The following is a 26792-nucleotide window of genomic DNA, read 5'->3' as shown; positions in this document are numbered from 1 at the left end:
ACAGGTGAGCAGACACATGTAATTTGTGTGTTTCTCATCCCTTGCGTCCCTGTTCACAGATAGCGCTTACAATGCTCCCTGAATGTTGAATTTTGGTGGAGCCATAACGAGTGGGAGATAAGCATCACTGAAAGCAAGTTGGAGGTAGAGGTGTTGAATCTGTGACCAAGGAAGCTGGGGTGCCCATTTGCTTTTGAAGCTGCCCTTTGCTTTTGAAACAGAATGTGCAGGGAATGCAGAAAGAAGTCCCTGACATTCCAAGGAACAAACAGGAAGGACTAAGGAAACTTACCAGATCTTTTCTTGCTAGTGTCGGACTTCACTGTCTTAGCAAGTCATTTATGCTAAAAATGGTGACACGGATGGAATCTAGGAAGTAAAGTAACCCATAGTTCATTTTCCTTTCGGTCCTTCCTTAATCAGTAAACTAAAGATGGAGTGTTAATAGAACGTGTGCCCATTGAAAAAACGAAATAAAAACAATTCAGTTACTTTTGTGTAGCATTTCCCCTGTTCTGGTAACAATGAAATACTTATGCATGTATAAGCCACAAAATATGAATTGTGTAATTTCAGTGACTTTTTGTATCAATAAATTGCTCTTATATTTATACTTAAAGCAGGCATTGCACAATCTAAAATCTAAATGTGAACAGTGAAACTGAGGCTTACAGTGTAAGATGTTAAGCATTTTTCTTTCTTAAAATGACGTTAAATAGAAGGTCAAAATGCCATGACAAGTCAAGAGAGACCACAGAGGAGAGTAAAACGTTTTATTATTTAGTGCCTTTAATAGCACTTTCCCCTGCATTTTCATCAAGATGGGCTACCATTTTCACTTTGCACTGGGCCCTGAATATGGGATAACTTGAACTGATCCCACAGGGGACCTGTGGATCCCCTGGAGGATAGGCATGCCTCAGAAATGGAGCTGGGACAAGGAGCTGGGCTTTTATAGCCCTGCACCAGCCAGTCACAGCCTATGAGGCCTGCTCTAGGGAGATGTACACACTCAAGTTCTCTGCTTGTCTGCATGTCCTGGAAAAGCATTTCCGGTCCTGACCATCATCTTCCTACCAGTGTTACAGATTCTCTTGTTAGAAGGAGCACACAGAAGGTTGGGTCAGGGCAGGGGGCACACACATGGTGAAAGGTTTCCAAGGGGATCTTGGGCAGGATCCCAACAACTCCTAACTGGTTGCCTAACCTAACGTCTTATTGTGATCAGACCAGGACCTAGGAGAAAATAGATAGAACACTTCAAAATAAGAATAGTTCTAGTTAGTTCATTACTCCTGGAGCTGATCTCAAGAGGAGTGGCTGGCTATCAGAACCCAGGTGACAGTGAACTGTTCTGAGAACAACCTGAAAAGGAGCAATGACACCTGGTGGAAGGACATGGCCAATCTCAGGGAAGGAACCTTGAAGGGAAGAATCCAGGGGAATGATTACGTGACCTCATTCTCTGCCTTCCTTTGGGTCTCTTGCTAGGGCTCTGCATAGGTTGACCCTAACAGAAAGTCAGAAGGTAGGGAACTCATTACTGTAGTGCATTCAGACTGACCCCTGGGGAGAGAACAGGGCCAGGAAAGTTGCAGGGTGTGTATGTAGAGGCAGACATAGACATCAGACTGTTTTGTGCTCTTCTAATCTCCTGTGCATAGAATAGCCCCAGACAGCTATCTAAAAAGCAAATATGATTAAATTATCCACTTGCGTTGAACCTTCAGGTAGTCCCACATTAAACCACAGCCCTGTAAAATATATTCTCCCGGGCTTCTGTGACTTTTCCTTGCCATTTCCAGCGCTTCTTACTCTCTCTCAGTTCCCAGTATGCTTCAGTCTTTTTATGAACTTTGCTTTAGGCACCAGAAGGTACTATTTGTTCCTTTCCCATAGGCTTCTACATGCTGTGTCCACTACCTGGAGCATTGCTCCACTCGGAACTAACCACAGGACAGTGTGGGCAGATGCTTGTCAAACCCTTTCCCCTTCCGCAAGAGATGATGACAACTGGTTAACTGTCTGCCTCTGCTCAGATGTGGAGTACACATCCAGGCCATCTTGCTGGTGGAAAAATTATCCCTGATTGGCAAATTAACATTAATCTTCTCTGAGTATGATGAATTTTGTCTCTGAGCATGTCTTTACTGGGATTTTTGGAAGCTGTGGCATTGTTACAAAAGATACTTGTTCTTGTGGACATGAGGCTTTTTAGCCAGGGCATCTCTCCTAACCATTTTATGGGGATCTTAACAGGATGCTTGATACTACTGTGCCAATAAACCGTGGTTTCTATTTTAATCCTGAGTGGCATGGTGCCAGGCTTGTAGGTATGAATGTTTAGTTCATTCATGAAGGCCCTTTGGTGGTTGGTTGCTACAAAGAATAAGCAAATTAACATGGATTTATCTTTTGACACCCCACCCCAGTGCACCTGCTTTTCCACAGCCATGTAGCTGTGTCTAGCACCCCCTCCTTTTGTATCTTTGTCAGCTCACTCACTTCCACTGTTCTCATCATATCTTAGATGGTTCTTAGAGGCCTTCAAGGAGTCCCACGCTCCTCTACTTACCCTGGTGTGGAGACGGAATTCTAATTATTTACTTAGCCTATTACCCCACTAAACTGAAAAATTCTTGTCCATCTTTTGTCACCCTTGTGTATCTAGCATTTAGATGGCACCTGATCCATTGCACCCAAGGAGCACTGTTAATAAAGCTAATTAGGGAGTAAAATTCCTTCATGTCCCCAAATTTGCTGGTTCTAAATAACACTTAAGCAACAAAGATGAGGGGAACTGTAGATGGTTTAATGGTTTAGCTGCAGTGCATTTAATGGCTTATTTTTTCTATCTCTGCTACTAGTGGAACCCAGTAAACGTATATTAATTTTGAGCCTTATGTTCTTAACGGTTGAATCAACCGTCCTCTTCAATTCAATTTGATTCGATTCAAGTAAATTCTAAATATATGTTTTGAGCAGCTGATGCCGGATGAGTAAGAAGCCCCTCATACTATGAAAAAGTAAAAGACACCTGGATTTTAGGGCCTCTGTGGATTCGAAATCAAGAGGTAGAGCCACACTGAATCATAGAAGGTTGAATCCGACCTCAAACCAAGTACAGGAGGATTATGGTCTGCCTTGCACAGAAGGTCAGCTTGACTGTGGTCTTAAAAGATGTTTGGGATAAGGATTCTGTGCAGAAAACAACAACAACAACAGCAACAACAACAACAACAACAACAACAACAACAACACCTCCAAAGGTGGGAAGATGGAGTTGAATTTGGAGCAGAGAGGCTGTAGGCAAAACTTTGTTGGTGTTTGTTTGGAGTACGGATAGTATGTGTAATGCACATTGGGACAGAATTGACTTGAATAAGGTCAAGGTTTGGAGCCTTCTTTCTAGCTCTAAAGGATTTAATGATTGCATATGTCCTTTCTTGCTGTTATACATTATAGCCTAAACTTTTATGAAATAATAAAGTGCATGAAGTATACATATGCTGGCCTTTATATATGCTAGAAGTAGCTATTTTCAGTGCTAGAACCCTGGGATGCTGCTTCCACCAAGGATGTGGTTTGCCATCATTACTCAAGTTACGTAACAGAGGGTTCTTTCAGTTCATGGGCTGGACTTGGATCAACTGATGGTGATTGAAGATCGTTGAGTATGTTCTTGGTAATCTCTTCTGCTTGTTATGTTTTATATTTTAGCTCTTTCAGGAGTAAATACGTTTGCAATTATTCTTTATTAAAGAAGCTAAGACACTCCACAATTTGTGTAAAAAATTTTTGATAATGATTACTTAATTCTGCTATTTTAAGCAATTTCATGATTTAAAACAGGATATAATGATACAGCATTTAAACACAAGCTCTAAACCTTCTCCAGTGATCATAATGAAAAGAAGTAGTAGCCACTGAGTACTCATATATGCTAAGCACTATACAAAGTATTCTAAGAGTATTTGATCACTGAATTTTCACAAAAACATTGTACAGTAGGAATCAGTATGTCCACTTTGTTGGCAAATTCGAGGATATATGAACACGTTTCTCCAGTTTTATACAATTTGAACGGATCTAGGAAAAATGTTTCTAATAATTCCATTTTCAATCAAAGTGGGAGGAATATTTTGAAAGTCAAATAATATGGCACTGCTGTCTTTATTGGCAGGGATTATAGTAGAGAATTTAGAACCAGAAAGGAACATGGAGTTTGTCTATTTTATTTATCTTATTTTACAAATGCAGAAGCTGTATGCTAGAGAGTATTGACACAGTTACAAATTTTGATAGCAACAGGCCAGCCTTTGGACAGTGGTCTTTAAAGTATACTACACCAACCTAATACATGGTGTATTTTCCCAGTAATGATTAGTATATTAGAATGCAGTAAAACTGGGGCACCTGGGTGGCTCAGTCGGTTGAGCATCTGACTCTTGATTTTGGCCCATGTCATGATTCCAGGATCATGGGATTGATCCCCACATGGGGCCCTGGGTCAGGCCTACTTGGTGCCCCATGCTGAACCCTGAGCATGGAGCCTGCTTGAGATTCTTTCTCTCTCTCCCTCTGCCCCTCTCCCCTGCTTAAACTCTCTTTTTCTCTCTTTCTAAAATAAATAAATAAAAGAAAGAAAGAAAGAAAGAAAGAAAGAAAGAAAGAAAGAAGCAAAACCGAGAGATGCTAATGCTTTCTCAATGACAATGGTGGGTTGGCTTTCATTTGCATCAAAGTCACACAATAAAAAAAATTTCTTATGAATAAAGACTTGCCTATCACCATAACCTCCTCAACTGATGCTTTGGATGGCTGTGTAGAATCTATCGCTGTAGGAAAAAGTGAAAGAGTCAATCACTTGTATTTGTTCAGGTATTTACAAAGGTCAGTTCTATTTTTAGAATAGTCAACCACTCAATTAACTAGAGTCTGCTAACACCAGTTAGTGACCACCATATCTTGGAGTGTTATCTAAATCCTGTGGGAATCTACAAATGGATCCTATTCTCAAGAATCTCATCAAAGAATAACCTTTTGATCTCACCATCTCACTTTGAGAAATTAATTATATGGAAAAAAATATAGTGCTTAAAGAGTACATAGAGATGTATGTTAATTTCATTGCAGTGTTACACATAAAAATAAAAAGCTGTATCTAAACCGTCTTTGACAAATTACAGGGGAGTCATACAATGGGATATCATACAGCCCTTTAGTAAAATAAAGTAGTTCTCTTCATAATGTAGAGAGATATCCATAAGATATTTTCAGTGGAAAAAGCAATGTGTGTGTGTGCACACATTCCCATATTTGGAGGGAATAAAACAGTGTACATTTAAGTGTTTTCACACACACACACACACACACACACACACACACACACACAAACATATGAAAGAGAGAGAGAAAGACATCTGTATAAAAATAGAAAAGTGTCAGAAGAGGTGGGCACTGAGCTATTAACCATAACTTCTGACCTTTGCAATTGGATAGATTGGGAAAGAGGAAGATGTGGATTTAGTTTTTTATACATTAACTTTTTATACACTTTAAAGTAACATGAGTATGGCTGATTTTACTTAATTTCTATTTCAGTATTTCTTTAATTAAAAAGTATAAAAGGAGGCTTTTGAAGAGGCCGGATAATCAGAGAGGACAGGAAATGTACATAAAGAAGACTCTAAACCAGGGAAATGACTATAGCCTAGTCATCATCTGTTGAAAGTAGCTAGTGCAGTGGCACAGTGGGAGAAATGTGGGAATGATCATAAGAACTAACAATTTCTTTTTTTTTTTAAGTTTATTTATTTATTTTGAGAGAGAGAGAGAGTACACAAGTGGTGGAAGGGGACAGAGAGAGAGAGAGAGAGAGAGAGAGAGAATCCCAAGCAGGCTCCGCGCTATCAGCACAGAGACCCATGTGGGGTTCCATCCCACAAACCATGACATCATGACCTGAGCTGAAATCAAGAGTCAGATACTTAACCAACTGAGTGACCAGGCACCCCAAGAAATAACAATTTTCAACTCATGGGACAAATGGAGATGGCAATATAGGTTAGGAAATATTAGTACAGAATTAAGATAGAATAGGTTTGATAAAGATTAAAAGCACATGTACTTGAGGAAAGGAGAAATGACAGTTTGTGATCATCTAGAATATAGATTCTAGATGATAGCCCTAGAATCTAGGACTGTTGTGTGGTCATAGGCATTGCACTCGTTTTGCTATTAAACCACATATCACTATGTTGTACACCTGAAACTCATACAACATTGTTTATCAGCTAGATTTCAGTAATAAAATTTTTTGCAAAGAAAAAATAAAAATGCTGTTTACATTTTATCAGCATATATGCCAACACTGTCTTCTATCAATCTTATTATTAATTTGATCCACCTAAGTATGACTTATAATATAATTAAGGGAATAAAGGGTTTACTTACATCTTTTTTGTAGGCCAGAAAAACACAAATTTCAGTTCAGAAATGTTTATAATAATTTATTGTTACCTTTGAACATGAATAAATTTCTGTCCAAAAATCTGCAAAGAGTTTTAATAAATCAGAGTTTTGTGGTTCATTTAATTATAAGCCTAAAGCTAAGTTGTGTATTTATCTTCATGATATAGAAAAATGGTGTTATCAAACTTCTCAGTCACTGAATTGATGGTATGCATTCATGCATGCCTACTGGAAAAACACTAACTAAAATAAATGAAATATGAAGATATTTTAGGATAGTGTATGCAGGACACTTGAGACTGTTCCTCTTCACCCAATAATCATTTCTGTAACTAGAAATTAGTCATTCCTACATACCTGATTTTTTTCAATCTCTCTTTCTTTCTTTCCTTTTTTTTTTTTTTTTTTTTTTTTTTACTTCTGTTGAAAATAGGATTGTGTTGCTTTGCATTTCATAAGTACTTCTAAGGTACATGGCATTCACAGCTTAGGTCCCTATGTAGTCTACCTTTCTTGCTTTCTCTAGCAGATCAAAGAGTTCCTGGGGATAAAATCAGTCACAAAGATCTCTGGAATTTCATTGTTGTGGAATTTATATATTCACATTTTTTTGGATCTGGGATTCTACTGACTAGCCTCCTTGAATCTCTGGATTGGCCTTGAAATCTCCTAGACCTTACTTAATCTTCTCAGGTTAACTGTTTGGTGTATGAGGTGGTGTTCAATTGGAATGTTTGCTGGCGGCCTGTGTTGCTCCCCAATATGAATCCCACCATCTGCGAGACAACTGGCACTTATAATGGTGCAGTTTGTGTTCTTTGGACAAATGGATACAACCGAAGAGTCTGTAGGTGGCCACGGTCCTGCCTGTGCATCGTGCTTAGCCTGTGTCCATTGAAGAAAGGGATGCTCGTTGTACACTGGTGTTGTTCATGTGCCCATCTGGGCATAGAGAAGTTGCCATTTTTTAACTTGCACAAAGGCATTGTATGGCCTAGCAGCGGTCCTGACCTGAAAGCATTTTAATTTTGATCCACTTTTTTATGATATTGAAACCAGGATAGTGATTATGTCCTCCAACCTTAGGTCCAAAGGTCCACATTTTAAAAGTTCAAATTCAGTTCTCAACTATGAGTTGGGACCTTGTCTTCCTTATCACTGAATCCCAGTGTGTTGGATATTGACCAGCATGTTCAAACAGTAAATAGTTGATGAATGAATGAATGAATGAATGAATGAATAAATTAATGAAGAAGGATTGATTCTCCCAGATGGCTCTAAGTCATGATCAATACTATCTGAAAAGGACAGAGATTTAGGTCATGAGAATGGCACCTTTATAAGACAGTAACCTGGATCACTGTGAGTCATTGGAAAATCGTTTGCCTTATTTCCTAATATGTAAAGGAAAGTTTAGAAGAGTTTCCTTTAGAGTTGCCATTGGCTGCTCCAATACTGCAGACACAGCTCCATAAATACTTGTTCTATATACTGAGACACAAATCCAGAGGAAGCTCATAATCTGTGATGGGACTAGCAAATGGAATGTCACAGACCTTCTAGAGCTGAATGACCCCTGGATGAACCATAGAGTTTCCTGTGGGACCCTAAAGACATCATTTAAGATCCCAGCATGCTGGCAAGTGTTATGGACTCAATTGTTTCCCCCCACCCCGCAAATCCATATGTTGAAGTCCTAACTCCCAATGTGACTATATTTGACAATAGGCCTTTTCAGGGGTTAATTAGGTAAATTATGTCTTAAAGCGTTGGTGTTTCAATGAGAAACACCAGGAGTGTGCTGCACAGAAGAAAAGCCATGTGAGGACACAGATAGCAGATGGCCATCTGTAAGCCAAGGAGAGAGTTCTCACTAGAAGCCAGCCATGCTAGTACCTTGATCTTAGACTTCTGCTCTCCAGAACTATGAGAAAATAAATTTATGTTTACACCACCCAGTCTTTGACATTTTTGTTATGGCAGACCAGCTGACTAAAACAGCTAGTAGTCCTTTTTACCATCAAGCTCTTACCTTCCCAAGAGCTCTGTGGAGACTGAAACAGATAATGATTGAAACATGGACACATCAAAGCCATGTAAGGACCTTCATAGAAATAAGACATCAGAGTATCTCAAAAACTTTCTGATGTATGCATTTTTCTGAGTTTGGTTTTGATAAGAAAAATCACTAACTGCTATTTTATGTCAAAGGGGAATAATGGCTGAGTCATATTGTTAAGGCAAGAGACACAAAAGAGCAAGATGGAGAAAAACAGGGAGTAGGTAGTCCAACAGAAAGTTCAGTGGATACTTTTATCTTTAGGTAATATAGGGTCCCATATGTGAAAGTTGTTATTTTGTGGGGAGCTGATAAAGAACTGCTAAATCACAAGGGCATCTTTTCAGTATGATACTCTTTCTCAAAACGTAGGCCTTCTAAATGACAGGGCAAGCTAATATCTTCTGTATTTGTAAAGATCTTGAATAAGACTTTGTTTTCACATTGAGAAAGCATATGCAGAGAAAAGGACAGCCATATTAAAATGAAATGTAAGGCTTATGGATTAAAATAATAGTTAAAAGACTTATTTCCTAGTAGGAATTAAAATAGAGGTTTATGTCACTTTGTTGGTACTCAGATTTTTTTCCTTTGGCCTGTGGAACTTGAGTTTTTAAATGAAAACTAGTTCTTAGTACTCAATTTCCTTTTAAAATTGCTTAGCTTGTACATCTTAGCAGTTTGATGCATATATATTCATACAAGTGCCATTTATGCTTTGGTAAAACTATATTTTAGCATCATTTTAGATGGCAAGTTGTTTCATTATTCATAGTATGTGAGAGCCTGAATATACCATGTGTGTATGTGTGTGTGTATTTGTGTGTGTGTGTGTGTGTGTGTGTGTGTGTGTATTTCTGTGGGCATTTCTTATGTGAACTTGCATTGTCATTAATGAATAACCTCGAAATTGGGAATAATGTCTTCTACTTACATAATGGAGGCAGTTAGGGAAATAAAGTTACCTCTATGTATTTAAAATGATCTAATTCATGTCATTCTCGGCACGTGCCTTATGTGATTGCCAGAAATATTTTAAAATGGCATTCTTGAAAGTGATGAATCACATTGACGGAGGGTATTCTGAAAGCCTTGAGAAGACTATTGTACTATGAGGTGTGATTTTTGCAGATATGCATGATCATTAGCATCTGTCTTTTGTCACATCCAAACGTTTCGATTTAGGGCCAACCATGAGCAAGAGCCAGGTCAGGGAGACGGATGCTCTGAAAGGATTTAGTTCTTCACCATGACATCCTCTAGAATATGAATGGGTCACGGGATTGGCCTGACCCTTTCTTAGTTAAAAAAAAGTAATAAGCAATAAGGATCCAATCTGATTCTGATAATCTGATATCCTTACTTCTGTCTCAAGAAAGAGAGCCAAAAAATATAGCAGCCTCATACAGAATGTATAAAAAAATATCCTTCAGTAAACGGTGAAGGGACAGAAGTGGCGACTCATTATTGGAATTGAAATTTAATCCTTGATAATGCTTATATAAAAATAATATAAGTAATTTGGAGCAAGATTTGAATAACATTTTTTACCTTGACAAATAATGAATTGAATGATAGCTATATGAAGGCAGGTATGGATGCTATACCTATTTTTGATTGATGCTCTTGTTTTTCCCTTTTTTATTAAAAAAAAAAAAACTGAGGCAATGGTAGATCTGGAATGAATCAAGCTTTCCAAGTCTTTTATATTTTTTGTCTGTTTCTGTCCATAATTTAATCCCCTTCTGCTGAACCAGAAAAATATTCTTGCCAAACTGAAGCAGAAGTTATTCTTCATCAGATTTGATTTATGATTCAAACTGGAGTTTACTAATACTTTACCAGAGGATTTCATAATCTCATTTCCAAACAATCTAATGGCATTTAACAATTATTTGATAATTAGCAATTACATTTGATGGGTATTAAGAAGGGCAGTTGTGATTAGCACTGGGTGTTGTATGTAATTGATGAATCACTGAATTCTACTTCTAAGACCAACATTGCACTGTATATTAATTAACAAATATAAATTTAAAAAAACAAATTACATTTGAAGGCAATTATAAATAGTGTAAAAAGTTTAAATTGGTTTCCTACAGGGTCAAAAATGGACCATATCAGAAGACATAACTTATTCTTTTTGGAGGACTAAATTATATTTAAATGTGCTTATTGGAGCCTTCAGTCCAGGAGGTTCAAAGAACCAAATTATCCAGATATCATATTGATATAGAATATTTGAATAAATTATTACAAATGAGTAATAGCTGCTGATTAAACAGAACTGAGACCTAAAGGGATATTTTCCAAGAGAGTTTCAGCACAATATGTGAAAGGCAGCCTCTGCTTTTACCCGGATGATCCCTACCTTGTCGTATCCACACTCTTGTATAGTCCCCTTCCGTTGAGTGTGAGCTGGACTTACTGACTTCCTAATGAATAAAACAATAAACAATTGTGGTAAACAATATGGGATGTTATTTCCAAGATCAGGTGAGAATAAGCTATAGCTTCCATCTTGGATGTTCTCTCTTGTTCTCTCTTGGGTCATTTACTCTGTGCAGAGGCACGTTGCTATGTGGTGAGTGGTAAGGCAGACCTGTGGGGAGGGACAAATGCACACAGATGGCACGTGTTCCGAGCTCTGCCAACAGCCACAGGAACAACCTTGGAAGGGCACCCTCCCAGTCCAGTCTTGTGGTAAGAACATGGCCCTAGGCAACAACTTGGCTGTAATTTGACAGAAGACCCTGACCAGAGGCACCAAGCATAGCTGCAACTGCAGGTCCTCATCCACAGAAATTGGGAGGCTTGTGGTTTTCATCCACTAATTTTGTTATGTGGCAATAGATAACCAAGACACCGTGTTTATTAATTCCTTAACTAATAATATTAGCTTATTAATCTGTTACTCTTTTATTTTAGTAGATATAATTTCAAATGCTTTCTTACTAAAGACAACATGAATTACTTAATGCAAATATTCTACATAGCATTTGCATTTTTTAATGTTACATGTTATTGGTATTTTTTAGAAACAAATTATGTTTAAAAAGGGATAGGAATGTCTTATATTTGTTAGCGTATATTTGGTTCCTAAATTCCAGGCCTACTTACATCCAGGTGAAAGGGGAAATATATAGAAATAGAAATTATAAAAAATGAGATTAAATCCATTAATTGTAAAACGATTAGAAATTGTATCTATCATGCCATCTTTGTATATCTATCTAAAATTAATATTGTGTAGCTATTTACTGCATATAGTTGGATATGCTGTTTATATTCAGAACAGGATTTTTCTGGCTCTCCCTCATAACTTGCTTCACTCAATCCATGCCCATTATTTCTAAAGGTAAATAAGTAAATAAAGTAGAAATATATTTGCTAGTATGTTCTACCAGGGGCTTAAGCTACAGATAAATATGTATTGTACATGAGAAAATTGTGTTTTAATTATAGAAATCAACAGTTATAGTATTATACATTTATATATATATATATGTATATATATATAAATAAATATATATCAGTATACTTAAGGGAAACTTATTATGTATGTAAATATACTGATGGTGACAAATTGATTATGCTAATCTCCACAAGTGATCTCAGTCTTTTTTTCAGAGTAGAATTTCCATTTCTGGTGCAATTCCTAAATAGGGCAACAACTGTTCTTTTTACAAAAAAAAAAAAAAATGCGCATGAATTTTAAACTTCTATCAGTAAAACAAAGAGTGTATATAGTATGAAGAGGTCACAGTGACTTATGGATATACTTGCACCCTCTCAACTTACAGAGAAAACCCAAGCCTTAGATCATAATGATAGATGAGCTGGATACAACAGTCATCCCACCCCTGATAGCCTGTTGCTCTGTTTCTCTGTTGCTGCCAGTACTCTCTGGTTAGATTCCCACTTGTAAAAGTGAGGCAGATGCTTAACTGAGATCAAGTTCAAAATATAAATCAAGGAATTCCGACAAAACCTTTGCCTATGGAAAAGGCAGGCTAATTTGGGATGAAGAGTAGACAAAGCAAATGTGCTTGGATTTGCAGTCGAAGTCCCCTCTGATTTGTCAATTGTGTAGGCTGCTCTGGTAGTCAGTATTCTAATAGCTGTCTATGGCTGTCTATAAACTGGCTCAGCTACTGCTGCCGCTTGGTAAGGGTCATCAAGTGACCATAGCCACAAAGTATGTATCAGGAACTCTTTCTCTTGCTTCCCTCTCGTTTCTTTCCATGTACTGTGTTCTGTGCAGCAGGCAAAATTTCATACTGACGGTCTAGTGCAGTCGTGGGTTTTTGATTTGTAACAAAGCACTGAAATGTCAGGCTTAATGAGAAAGAAAAGCACCACGCAGAGTGTGAGCACTTTCACTCCTTTGAAAAAACATTTTCCTAACCAGGCTAATCAGCTTTCGCTGTGACACCTGATATACTGCAAGAGTGTGGAAGAATCTGCGATGAATTCTTATTCTTCTCTCTCAGTGCCCTGCATGAGCTATGAAAAGGTCAGAGGAAGCAGTCTTGAAAGAAACAGCTAAATAGCTGATTAATTTCTTCATATAACATGAAATAAAATGGAACAGTCACAATATTCTGTATTTAATCATTGCTTTCCTCCAAGGCTATTTGTGCCTTCTCTATGATCTCACTGATGGGACAGAGAATACCACAGTGCTCGAAGCCATGGATACAGGAGAGGTATCACAAGAGAACTTTGGCACTTGTTGCTCCAACAACATTGTCTATAACCTGTCATAATTTGTCATCCTATGAAGACACAAATTTGAGTCGTGTGCTCAGGATGTTAGATGTGGAGAAGGAGTCCCCTGGCTTTTCTGTGGGGGCCTTGCCTAGTTTTTCTTACCTTCAGTTTAAGAAAGTTTCATCAGTCCTTACTAGAATTCAGTATTGCTTTGAGGTGCTATGGTATTTGCTAATTTGAAGAAATACAAAGTTCCTCAGATTAATTACATAGCATCAGAGGCTTACTAACACGTAGAGTTCAAGGCTGCCTGAAATCTTCTAAGATCAATAGAATGGACATCTAATCTATATAAAATACTAGGGATAGATTAGATCTCCGTGACTGGTTTGGAACATTCTCTTCAATTAGAGTACTGCTCATAAACTGGTGAAAGACATGGGTGTTTTCTTGACTGAAGATCTATGAAGAGTAAACTTCCATAACTCTCTGAATACCCTATTATTTGAGTGCTGCTACAGGGAGGGAAGAAAGTGGCCAGAGAGTTGTTGGTGGTCACAACTTAAAGTTTACAGAAAATGTAAAATTTTAATGGTCTTTTATTTTTCATGTTTATTTGTTTTTGAGAGAGACAGAGCGTGAGTGGGAGAGGGGCAGAGAGAGAAGTAGACCCAGAATTTGAAGCAGGCTCCAGGCTCTGAGCTATCAGCACAGAGCCCGACGTGGGACTCAAACCCATGAACCGAGCCCCATGAACTGTGAGATTATGACCTGAGCTGAAATTGGACATTTAACCTACTGAGCCACCTAGGTGCCTCTTAATGGTCTTGTTTTGTACCTGAGGATCTACTTAGACAAGTACATTTTCTGGCCTTGACATGGCCTTGAAATCACAGTATATTCTGTTCTCTGCAGATATTCAGTAGAAACAATATTCTTCTCAAATGTTTTCAAAACATATTTTTCAAACTAACTTTTGGTGATTTCCTGGGAAGTAGTTACAGTGGCAATTTGTGGAAATTATGCCCCAATTGTTAAAGAGAGAATGTTTTCTGCAAATCAAAGCTAAGCAAAAGGTCATTTTGGGAATTTTATCACTGCACTGTTTGGTGGTGATCTAAGAAAATATTGACATGCTTGATAGACACCTACTCTATACTTCACTTTTTAGTTTAGATTTATAGAAGTCAAATATGGTCATTGCCATACTAACAATAAAAAGAAGAGAGTTAAATTATACCTAGCAGTGACATCAGAAGTTTTGAAGAATACGTATGCTAATGGCAGACCACACGTGGAGAAAATAGGACCATATATCTTGGCCAATAGGTGTTAATAGCGAAATCACAATCTTGCGCCTAAAAGGGCAGATAATTTACCATTAAGTCCTTAAGTGTGTTGGCTGGGAACTTTATTTTGTGTGAATGGTGATGGTGCAATATTATCTCACACATCTTTTTTTCTTCACCAAACCTTGAAACCCGTTTCTCCCTGGGACAGGCAAAATGTCTATATTAAGGTGGGAAAAATTGAGACAACCACATAGGCTTTCCTTCTGTAGCAAGACACGTTGAACAGAAATGTATTATCACCTAATGGTCATAGGTAATGAGTTTTAAACGGTTTTCTAACTCAGCTAATCTTTAAAAGTACAAAAGAACTTTATGGGAGATGTTACTTTCCCAGAAAGCACTGAATCATATCTGTTTGCTTATCTCAGTGGAGTCCCGGCTTCTAATCTGTGCCTGGAAGTGCAAGACACATGCTTCTTGAAGCTCATGGACCATTGAGAGCAAAGGGCGAGGCTTGCTCTGTTCTTTCCAGTTAATGGCCCCTTGGGAGGTGTATCATCTCTATCCCTGTGGGTCCCCTTCCCTCTGTGACAACTCCGTCATGGTAAGTACGCATGGCATCGACCGAGAGCAGGAACATAAATCAAATTGACATAAGTCCAATTTGAGATCATAAATCAATTTGACAAAAGTTGAATTAAAAAACGTATGAGCTGTGTGAGACTCTGATCTTTTGAAGCTGTTTGAATGGAAAGATTGGGGCATCGTGTATCATTTTGGGAAGATTTTTAGGGACAGTTGAGATTTATGTCAAAAGCTCACCTGGGTCTCTAGAAGATTTAACTATCATTAAAATAACTTCCCTGTAGCATTTTGATTTTTAAAATTGCTCATGGCAGTGATGACAGTGACTTATTCCTGCATTTGGCCTCAAATATATATTCAGTATGTCAAATATTTTTAATGAAAAATTCTATTCACCTTATTTTAAAATTTTTGTTCACCTTCGAAGGCATCATTCATTTGTAAGTGTCCTATTATTTGTTACACCATATTTTTACCCTTATATGTAGCTATTGTCCAGGCAGAGAAGATAACCTTTCAAATTTAAGGTTTTAATATTTCAAATCTTTTTATACCCTGAATAAATCACTATGCCAGCTGAATCACTCCAATGGCTAAAGCCATGTTCTTATAGTAGGGGATATAATTTTAGACTGCTATTAAGGTACAGTTCCAAGAACACTGTCCTCCTATAGATAATTAAATTTATTGTGTTAATATTGATTTTTTTCTTTTTAGCTCTTTTAAGTTGTTTCTTAGAAGCCTGTGATGTATTTGAGCTTAGTAGAATTTTGTTCCTCTGGTATATGCTAACTTATTCCTTGGAGGATTACTGATGCATAACTACCCTCAATAATTGAGTCTTACTCTTTTTTACTAAACCAGGGGAAATCTAGTTTTTTTTTTTTTTTTTTTTTTTTTTTTTTTACTTATACATATTATATACCTTAATACACATATAGAGCACATTAGCAATATTCTGTGCAAAATCTTCTGTTCTTCTCCAAAACTGTAGAGGATATGAAGATGAAGAAAGGGCGAGTTCTTGGGGGAAAATATTTATATACATTTCAATAAGGTGGAGGTCTTCTCATACCGGCTGCTGTTTTGACTTTACTTGTAAATCAGCTTTCTAGAAGCTGCTTATGTCCTGGTGCATGAAGATGATTATGCCAATCCCATTTATTCTTTTTTTTTTTTTTCCTTTTCAAGGTGAAAGCCATGTTAGTAAAGAGGTATGTAATAGTAGAAAAAAGATTGGAATCAATGCTATGAAGCTCGTCCTCTTAGTGGCTGTTAAACTTTGGACAAGTGAGTTAGCTCTTGGAAAACCCAGTTTTGTCATGTAAGATGGCAGTTGAAACACTGAGCGCCAAAACTCTGTGAATGGATTAAGTTAATTGGAGAACTAGGAAGTACTAGCTACCATTTTATCTCCCTACTTAGGTCATGGTCTTTTCTAGAATTTTCTTCTGTTATAGTTTCCATTTCCTTACCTCAGCTCAGTGAGCCACTCAGTCAACGCTATGACCAACACTGTACCCTGCCCACACCTCTCAGCCTGCCCTGAAGTTCACCATTGTCAAGAATGCCAGTAACAGCCGTGGTCTCTGCCTGAAGCATTCTCTGGTCCTGGCAGTATGCTATTGCCACACATGGCCAAACCAGCAGCCCCAGGGAGTTAGATTCCCTTGGGCAATCTCTCATCAGTGATGGATAGGAATTGGACAAAATACCCTAGCTTCCTTATCCCACAGGAGACAAGTCTGAGGGAAGTTTCTGTACTATCTCTCCCGGCTGGGGTCCGCACAGTGGGAGTAACAGTTATCCACAGAGCAACACTGCCTACATTAGTTATCTTTCTTTCTCTGTCCTACATCCCTATTCCTTCGTGGCGCTTTCTGCAGTAGCTTCCAAAATGAACTGGTTGCATGTGAATCCTATCTCAGGCTCTGAATTTGGGAAAAAAAAATACTTGTTTTGTCCCCTGTATGCTCCTCTCTGCTTCTGAGACAGCAGGGTTTGCTGTTGGTTTGCATTTTAATGTCCCATGTCTGTCAGAACCTGCTGTCTTGTCCCCTTAGTATGTCAGCACTGGGTTCGCATTACCCACAAAATTAGTATCTGTTCCAGACACAGCACTGTGGTCCATGCTCTTCTTTCCGCTGGGAATGCCCTGCCCTTTTTTGTCCTTTTTCTATGTCCCTGCTCAACCCTGTTCCAGTCTTTCCCACAAATGAGGAAACAAAGACACACAATCCTGCTCATCCTTTCAGTGTCATTTGAAAGAAGAGAAGTCTTTCTACATACTTCAAAGATGACCCCTCCTACCCTCACTGGCTCCCATTGCACCTTGGACTTCTGTTAGAATTTCAATTACATTTGTAACTACTTATTGAGTCTTTCTCTTTCTAATGGCATGCACTGCATGTTGCTATTATGATTTGCAAGTCTCAAGGGACAATGGATCAAGCATGGGCCCCTGGAGCCTCCCACCCATCCTGCTTCCCTGCAACCTCCCCAGATGGTTGTCCCTGCTTCCCAGCTCCCTGACTCCCTGGCATCCTGGGCCCCTCCAGCCTCCTTCTCCACACTCCTCACTTCATAGCCTTTGCTAGCCTCTGTCCCCAACAGGGATGTGGACATGGGTGCAGGAAAGGGACAGGATGGGCGTGCGGACTCCATGGTATCCTAGAACCTAGAATGTTATGACATTAACAGTCTCCCACCCCAGAGTGGCAACACCTACCTTGTGGTCTATCTGCTTGATGCTGCATCTGGCTTGGTGGCCACCTTTCATCCAGGTTTGAGTGCCTCCCAATACAAAGGTTTAAAGATCCATAGGGGTTGTTCACAGACCAGTGAGACAGGGAACTTGACTTCTCCAGACCCCACCCTCTCTGAGGGATGGCTCCTGTATCGACGGCAGGCTCAGTGAGCATGTGTACACCTTGCATCCCTAGATGGCCCCACACTTGTGCCACCTGTGAGGGTCTGCACTCTCCTCATAATCCTTATGCCCCAGAACAATCCCTAGGCTCGCTCTGTCCCTATACATAGGTTCTCTCTTTCTCCTCCTTCTCCTTTCCCTTTCTCCTTTCTTCTCTCCCTTGGTGGGCTTGTGGTCCCCTTTGGACAGGAGTCACGTAATATGAATTGTGTAATTTTGGCGATTCCACATGTAAGTTGAATGTTTTGATATTTGCATTTGAAGTTTGCATTGAATAATATAAAGATGAATAGCACAAAAAGCGCTCATAATTTAAAATGTAAATTTTGCTTCCCTGGGAATGGCATGAGACAACAAAACACAAACAGGTGGAGACACCATAAAAGAAAGGAAAAAGCTTCATATATATATATATATATATATATATATATATATATATATCTCCACACTTTTTTCCTGCTTTCTGAAAAAGGGGCCCTACATTTTCATTTGGCACTAGGTTCCACAATTTATGTAGCTGTCTCTGCACAATGAGGTCTCAGACCTGACCAAGTGCTACATATTTATCACCTGGCTGGGATTCTGCAGAGAGCCTACAAATTGAACTAATTGCCTTCTCTAAAGAAATAATCCAGGTTAAAAAAACAAAACAAAACAAAACAAAAAACAAAAAAAAAACGAGGCTCTGGTTGTCATTTTGCTGTAGAACAAATTACCTTAAAGCTTAATAATTTAAAGCAACACTCTTTTTGTCTCCCTTGGCCCTCAGGGCTGACTGAGTTCAATTAGCCTACTGTCACTCATGGTCTATCATGTTGCAGTCAGTGCCTGGCAAAGACTTGTTCACAGGTCTGGTCATGAGGCTAGGTGTTGGCTGGGTTGCCAACTAGGACTGCCTTCTCGAACAATTATATATGGCTTCCACATATGGCCTGATTTCCTTAGAGCACGGGAGTTGGGATGCCAGAGAGAAACAGAGAGAGAAGGAGAAACAGTATTGTCTTTTCTTAGCTGAAACAGCCTTGGAGGACACAGAACATTACTCCCTCCTCTTTCTATTAGTTAGAACTATTGACAGGTGGAGACTATTGATTATATGAGCAAAATCCCATATACTAATATATGGGTTCTAAGATTCTCTGGCTGGGCCAAGGAGATCGCTCAGTTAGAGATATAAAACACTGATCACACGGTTAGTGCTCAACAAATGATAGTTACTCCTGTGTTGGAAGTTTTTTTCCTTGATATTGAATTAAATTTAGACCAGGAAACATCTTCATCTTTGGCCTTTCAAAGTGTTCAATACCATTTTGAGTATTTCAAAGTATTCAATACCATTTTGAGTATTTGATTCTGAGTCCTGGCTCCATCCAATGTCTAGCTGTTAGCCTTTACTCAAGTCTTTTAAGCTTCCTGAGCACCTGTTTCTACTCATATTTGCTGCACCAACTAATAATAGAATGTGTGCAAAGTCACTCTGTAAACCGTTTAGAACGTGTGAATGTGAGTTAGTAAAAAAAAAAAAAAATACAGTTCCATTGGCAAACTTGGTGGCAATTACAATTAGTTTTGTAGATTTGGATTTTGTTTTTCTGACGAACCATTGATACTGAGTAAAGAATACTTACCTCCCTCCCTCCCCCTCCAGCCCTACCCCCATCTGCTTGGGAGAAGCAAGGGAGGTAATGATTTTATCCTAAAAATGCAGCACAACGGGAGCGCCTGGGTGGCTCAGTCAGTTAAGAGGCCAACTTGGTTTCAGCTTAGGTCATGATCTCAGCGTCTGTGAATTTGAGCCCTGCATCAGGCTCTGTGCTGACAGCATGGATCCTGCTTGGGATTCTCTCTCTCTCTCTGTCTCTCTCTTCCCCCTCTGCCCCCACTCTTCCTCTCTCTCTCTCTCTCTCAATAAATAAATAAAATTAAAAAAAAAAAACAAAACACAGCAGAACAAGGAACTACAGTCCAACCTAAAAACTTCAATACCACCTGCCAATATAAAACTCTTGTTTAATTGATATTGGCCCTGTAACCTTCACTGTCCCTCATAAAGTGGGCACTTAATCACCTTGTATTCATTTCCATATACTTCTCAGATATGTCTTATCTTCTCATTCAGCAGACAAGAAATCTAAGCTTTTCAGGTTTTTGTATCCTGACAGTGCATGATAACATGTTCTAGAGTATCTTACACACTGTTGGAGTTCAATAAGTTCTCATGGTACATTGATTTATGTTAATAGTTTCATTATTATATGTCTCGTAGTCTCTCATCTCTCATTGAGTCTCTTAAATTCTCCTATAATGTAAAGAAACTCTTTGCTGTAGTTGATAATTGTGTCTTCTCTCTTTCTTGTTCATTAACTCCTTCTAGTTGGTACAGTAATACAGATATTTAAGGAGGCAATATTTCTACTATGAAAGTAAAGATAATAGAATTTACTGTAAAGTTGAATAACAAATGTTTACAGATTACTTACTATGTCTGAGGGACTGTACTAAACCTGTACCAACATCATTTTGTCTTACTGGAGCTCTAATTTTTGTTGCCCATCTAAAAAACTGGCTATAGAATTCTTTCTTAGAGCGCAGTCTTATAACTCTACATGTTAAAATGAAATTTCTCTTTTCTCCCTAGTGCTTTTTAACATGCACTTTCATCACAAAGTAGATACTTTATCCAGTAGATTGTGTCTTCTGTGAAAACAAGAGCTGTATTCAACTAAATTATAATTCCCAAAGTGGTTAATACAGTGCAATTCCCTATACACATACTCAATTACTGTTAAAAATGGTTTATGCAGTGCCTTGGCAGTATTTTAAGACTGTGATTCTAAATTCCTTTGTCTTTTTTCCCCTCATGTCTACTTATAATTTACAAATGTGTCTCTGAATGGAAGTCAAACTGGGAAAATCAGTTCTTCCATTTTACATATAAATTATTTCTATTTTATGCAAGCTCCCTCTCATTAGATGAATTTCATGGTTTTGTAAATTTTTATCTATTTGAAATGAAATTCAGTATTAACTTTTTCTTCAACCTTTAGTTTTTGGCTTTTTTCTTTGGTGACTTTTACACTTTGTACTATGTGATATTTCTTGTTCTCTTCACTAAATCAACAGTTTCTAAAAGAAAGGACAAAAATACACTTAGCATAAGTTATGTGGTAAAAGATATTAAAAAAAAAAAAGGCCTATCCACGTGTTTGAAAAAATTTCCCTGGTAGAACAGTTCCATTCCATTGTTTTCAGAAAAAGAGGAGTGAGCTTGCCTTTTTGTATTTTGATTTTTGTAATATTGGAACCAGTTCCTAAAATAACCCAAGAATTGTCTATCTCTTTGAAGACAGAACAATATCATTCCTTTGGAAGTCTGTAAGAAAAGACAGTGAGGACCACAAAGTTGCTGGAAGCCAGGGTTCTCCCAATTTAGCATGCAACAGAAACACCTGCAGACTTCATTAAAACACACTGCTGTGTTCACTTCCAGAATTTCCCCAGGTCAGGGATGGGGCCCGAGAATTTACATCTCTAACAAGTATGCAGGTGATGCCCATGCAGCCCTTTGGAGACCACACTTTCACACCTAGCGCTGAACGCTTTCACTGAAAATCACGTCTAAGGTGGCTCTTATGGCATTGTAAACTGTTAGGCTCCAAATAACTTCAGAAGGAAAATTCTGGAAACCTAAATCTATTAGTACATAAATGCATTTTCTAACATTAATTTGAGATGAGTTATTGTTGTTTTTTTTTTTTTTTTTTACTTGTAGAACTTTGTGTAGGTGCATGTAGTCAAAAAAAAAAAAAAAAAAAAAGGAAACTCAGTTGAATAATAGTACCGACTGAGCTTTGCATTTTTTTTTATACTGCCTTTAGTATTCTACCTCTGAAATTACCTTCAACATATTCATTAATTTATTTCAAGAATATTCACTGGATGCATACTATGTGCCACTCTCCTAGGAGAGGTGAATTAGTGCACAGCACAGATATGGAGCTTACATGTATATTTCCATGCGAATGCATCAATTGCTGTATTGATTCTAACAGCCATTTGAAATCAGAGCAGGCTTGGGGCGCCCGGGTGGCTCAGTCCGTTAAGCATCTGACTTCAGCTCAGGTCATGATCTCGCCATTCCTGAGTTCGAGCATTGGGCTCTGTGCTGACAGCTCAGAGCCTGGAGCCTGTTTGGAATTCTGTGTCTTCCTCTCTCTTTCTCTGCCCTTCTCCCACTCACTCTCTGTCTCTCACTCTCAAAAATAAATAAACATTAAATAATTTTAAAAAGAAAAACAGAGCAGACTCAACATGAGGGTTATGATTAAAACATGCCCTTCACATGTCTTGTCATTAGAATTTGTCCATAGTAAAAAATACTTTGGCACACTGAATTTGAGTATGTGAGGAAACAAAATGTTAACAAACATGGTCCAATTCTGAAAACTGATAAACAGATGGAATATGAAATTGAAGTCAGGAAGTTGGCTGACTTTTCTTCTAGAGGTGGCTGGAGTTTGTCTCTTAGAGCAGTTCATGTGGAGTAGCTAATTATTCCTAGCCATTTACCATCTACATTTAGATAAATAGCACTTATATAACATTTCCTATGTGCTTAGCACTTTGCATATATTAACATTTAGACTGTTGTAGGCACTTCATATATATTAATTATAATAATCTCTGGGGTAGGTACAATCTTTGATATACCTATTTTGTGCATATGTATTTAAGGGGTTGGCCCAGAGATGGTAAAAACAAAAACAAAAACAAAATAAAAAAAAACCTGTCCAGGCTGCACAGCAGGTAAGTGATGGAGCTAGCATCAGAGTTCAGCAATCTGGCTCCAAAGCCTTCCCTCTTCACCACTAAGCTTTGACTTACATGATGTCTCTGGTATTTGTCATATATTGTTATGGGTTAGCTTGTTATTTGCTTCCTTTTTTTAATGCTTTTTTTTTTTTTTACTTATATTTTGAGAGAGAGAGAGAGAGAGAGCAAGCGCATAAGTGGGGGAGGAGCAGAGAGAAAGGGGGACAGAGGATTCAAAGTGGGCTCTGCACTGGCAGGCTGACAGCAGTGAGCCCCATGTGGGGCTGGAACTCACCACCTGTGAGATCATGACCTGAGCCAAAGTTGGATGCTCAACCAATGAGCCATTCAGGTGCCCCCCCCCCCCCGATTTGTTTTTTAATAAGTAAATATCTTTCTTTTCCAATTAATAGTAAGGTCTTTGGGGGCAGTTTCTAGATACAACACCTCTTGTGTCCTGGAAGGTGTCAAAACACAATACTTTACATGTAATTAGTATTTAAAAAATACTTTTAAATGGACTAATTGGTGAAACTTTCAATTTTACAATATTAGAAAATAAAAATCTCTATTTCTCTAGTTAGCTAGACAGATTGATCGAGCAACCTAGGAATGTGATTATTTTCTGTCTTCAACTATATAAATCTTCTGTAAACACTTGGATTAAAAATATAGTTATATATGGGAGACATTGTTATTAGTTTAATGGACCATTAGTTTAATGGTCAGACTGGCCTCAAAATATGAAATGAAATCAGAAAACCAAAACATTTTCAAGCTAGATGGAAACTCAGCTATCACCTCATCCAACCCCCTTTATTTTACTTATTCAGTAGAGGACTAGAATTGTCCACTTATGTACTCTAGATATGTATACATGTATGTGTACATGTATGTATATGTATATGTAAATATGTATGTAACTATTCAGTTAATGGTTACTAGGTAAAAGTAACACAGATCTTTTGTTAGTTTGAGAACTGGGCCCTTTATCTGAGGGTAAGGAGACATCAGGGAAAGAGATGGATCACTCCAGAGGGGTTGGCAGCAGGTTGGATAAGCAAGGGAAACTACTCAAGCCTTGTCTTAGGCTGCTGCAAACCAAGTAGATTTCCACAGCCACCCGCCAAGATCTAACAAGGTCTTAAATGGGTTAAGTCATGAACACTGTAGATGTTCTAACCACATACTGCTCTCGCAAGGCCACACCCTTGGAAATGGCTCCCACTGTGGGAAAAGTGGGCAAAATGTACATTTCAAGGAGCCTCTGATTGCTCAGGCCAGCCCTCAGGTCAACCAGAGGTCATGCTCCCTCCATGACCCACCCCCCTGCCCCCAACATCTTTCAACTGTAATTTGAAGCCTCTTTTTACCCCAATGTAAAGTACTGTCTTCGGCTTTTAAGACAGTACTTCCTGGGGGTAGTACAGACCTAGTTTAAAAAGAGGGTTCAACTCTTCCTTTTAGCAAACAAAAAATCTAATCTTCAGTAATTCTAGATTCCCAGACTAATCAATAGGAGATATAGAAGACTTTCATGTTGTTCTTTCAAGATTCCATCCAGATGTTTACATGGAAGTAGATTACTCTTGTATGTTGGTTTGCCTTTGCCGTGTAACAAGCTAGTGTAACAAAGAGAGTGGCTTAAAAAACAACCTTTTGTTTAGTTTGGCAGTTTGTGCCACTCTTCCTAAGGTTGGAATTGGATGAACTCAGCTGGGCTTTCTAATACTTGGCAGGCCACTTGGGGCCTGACTGACTCTCGAGAACTTCGTTCGTGTTTGATTGTTGTCACACTCTCAGATGGAGTATAAATGTAATTAAGCCGCATGTCTCTCATCAACCAGTAGGCTAATCTGGGCATATTCACATGGTGGCAGTGGCAGAAGGCCCAGAAACAGCAAGTAGGTAAGCGCTTGTATCATTTTTGTTAATGTCTCATTTACATGGCAAATTACACGGCCAACCTAGATTCAAGGGGTGGGAAAGTGGAAAGCCTTTATATGAAAGAGGGATAATTGTGTTTTAATAAACTACTATAGTTTGTTGGTTGATCCCAATTAATTCACTCTCCTCTCACTTTCAAAATACCCTTATCTCCTTCCAAGACTCCCCAGAAGTCTCATTACATTCCAGTTTTCGCCTGGAAGTCCAGGATCTCATGATTTAAAGGGATATCCTTGAATGTGTCTCTCTTGCTTAAATAAGGTCTGAATGTTGCTCCTTGGTTGTGTTCCTCTTGATCCCATGAACTAAAGAAAACAGTGAACTAAAAACACATGTGTGCCTCACCTATACTGGAGGGACAAGGATAGGACAATTAATTTTTTTGTAGTGTTTTATTTTTGAGAGAGAGAACATGAGTGAGGGAGGAGCAGAGAGAGGGAGACACAGGATCTGAAGCAGGCTCCAAGCTCTGAGTTGTCCACACAGAGCCCAACGCGGGGCTTGAACTCACAGACCATGAGATCATGACCTGAGCCAAAGTCGGCACTCAACAGACTGAGCCACCCAGGTGTCCCAAGGATAGGATAATTCTAATGGACTTTTCCATTTAAAAAAGGAAGGAACAGGAGCCAGATCACAGGGGCTAATACATGCAATTCTGGAATCCCACAGAGCCAATGCTGTCAGGTCTTCTAGGACCAGGGAATGTTTCTTGATTTGGTCCCAGTTCTCCATAGAACTGGTCCCAGTAAAAACTTCTTAAATTTTCCTTGGGAGTGGTTACTTGGTCACTGTTTTCTATGGATCTTGAATCCAGCCTTTGAGTTCATGGCTCAAGTCTCTGAAATGTTTCTTATTTTTTTTCACAAAAATTGCCTCCAATTGCAACTGAGTAGCTTTCTTGCTTCTTCCCATAGACAGTTGAGACACAGAAGATTTTTTTTTAATTTTAGCAGTCTTAGTTCCTTTTAATCTAAGGCTTCTTAGATTACAAGCCAAATTACAGAAAATGCCCAAAATCCATTGACTGATGAATGGATAAATATGTGGCATACACACACACACACACACACACACACACACACAGACACACACAATGGAATATTACTCAGCCATGAAAAAGAATGAAATCTTAACATTTGCAACAATGTTAATAGAACTAAAGTGTATTGTGCTTAGCAAAATAAGTCATAGAAAGACAAATACCATATTATTTCACTCATCTCTGGAATTTAAGAAACAAGAAAGATTAACACAGCAGCGGGAGAAAAAGAGAGGCAAACCAGAAATAATACTCTTAACTATAGAGAACAAACTGAGGGTTGCTGGAGAAGAGATGGGCAGGAGATGGGTTAACTGGGTGAGGGGTATTAAGGTGGGCATTTGTGATGAGCACTGGGTGTTGTATGTAAGTGATGAATCACTAAATCCTACACCTGAAACTAAGTAATAATAATGATAATTTTCTAGTTGAAGATACTGGAAATGAGAAACAATTTTGTTTTCCAGTCCAACTTGTCTCACCCTTTTATTTTCCTTTTAAATTCTGTCTGAAAAAATAAATTATGTTTGAAAATAGTTTATTTTTAGCATATCTCTCTTCCCACTCTTTATCTTAGAAACTAAAAGAATCTGACTGACACTTGAAACATTCTGCTGTAAAGCCATCTCGTCAACGCCCAACAAGCTTAGCAGATACATTCTTTGTCTCCCTTGTTGCCACAGGTGATGGTTTTGCCACTTAGTCTTTACTTCATAGCACAGGTCAGCCCTGGCAAGTTTCTTCACTGCTTTTCCAGCTTCAGTTTACTGCCCAGTCCTACATGCAATGCTATATATTTTTCAGTTAGACAACAGCAGCATACTCCTTCTAGGTATCTTTTTTTATACATGCATTAACTTGTTTGTGTTTTAAAAAACCCCACAAAACTTAGTGTCTTGACACACCTTTAAAAAAACCTATTTATTTTTTTTTCTCAGC

The 26792-nt window shown here is 38.4% G+C and overlaps 1 long non-coding RNA gene across 2 annotated transcripts in view; it reads left to right on the top strand.

Annotated features, from left to right (window-relative positions):
• The window catches only part of LOC122216676, a 115410-nt gene that overhangs the window by 72231 nt on the left and 16387 nt on the right, over positions 1 to 26792 (top strand). Inside the window, exon 4 of one of the 2 annotated variants that reach the window (XR_006201040.1) lies at positions 14967 to 15044. The exons of the other annotated variant lie outside the window; for it this stretch is intronic. This is a non-coding gene — a long non-coding RNA (uncharacterized LOC122216676). Of the gene's footprint in view, positions 1 to 14966; positions 15045 to 26792 lie in introns of those variants that run through there. 2 annotated transcript variants of the gene reach the window in all.

The sequence above is a fragment of the Panthera leo genome, chromosome A1, assembly GCF_018350215.1.
Source record: "Panthera leo isolate Ple1 chromosome A1, P.leo_Ple1_pat1.1, whole genome shotgun sequence".
NCBI lineage: Eukaryota > Metazoa > Chordata > Mammalia > Carnivora > Felidae > Panthera > Panthera leo.
The sequence above is the reverse complement of the archived record's forward strand: the minus strand, read 5'-3'. Positions and strand labels throughout refer to the sequence as shown.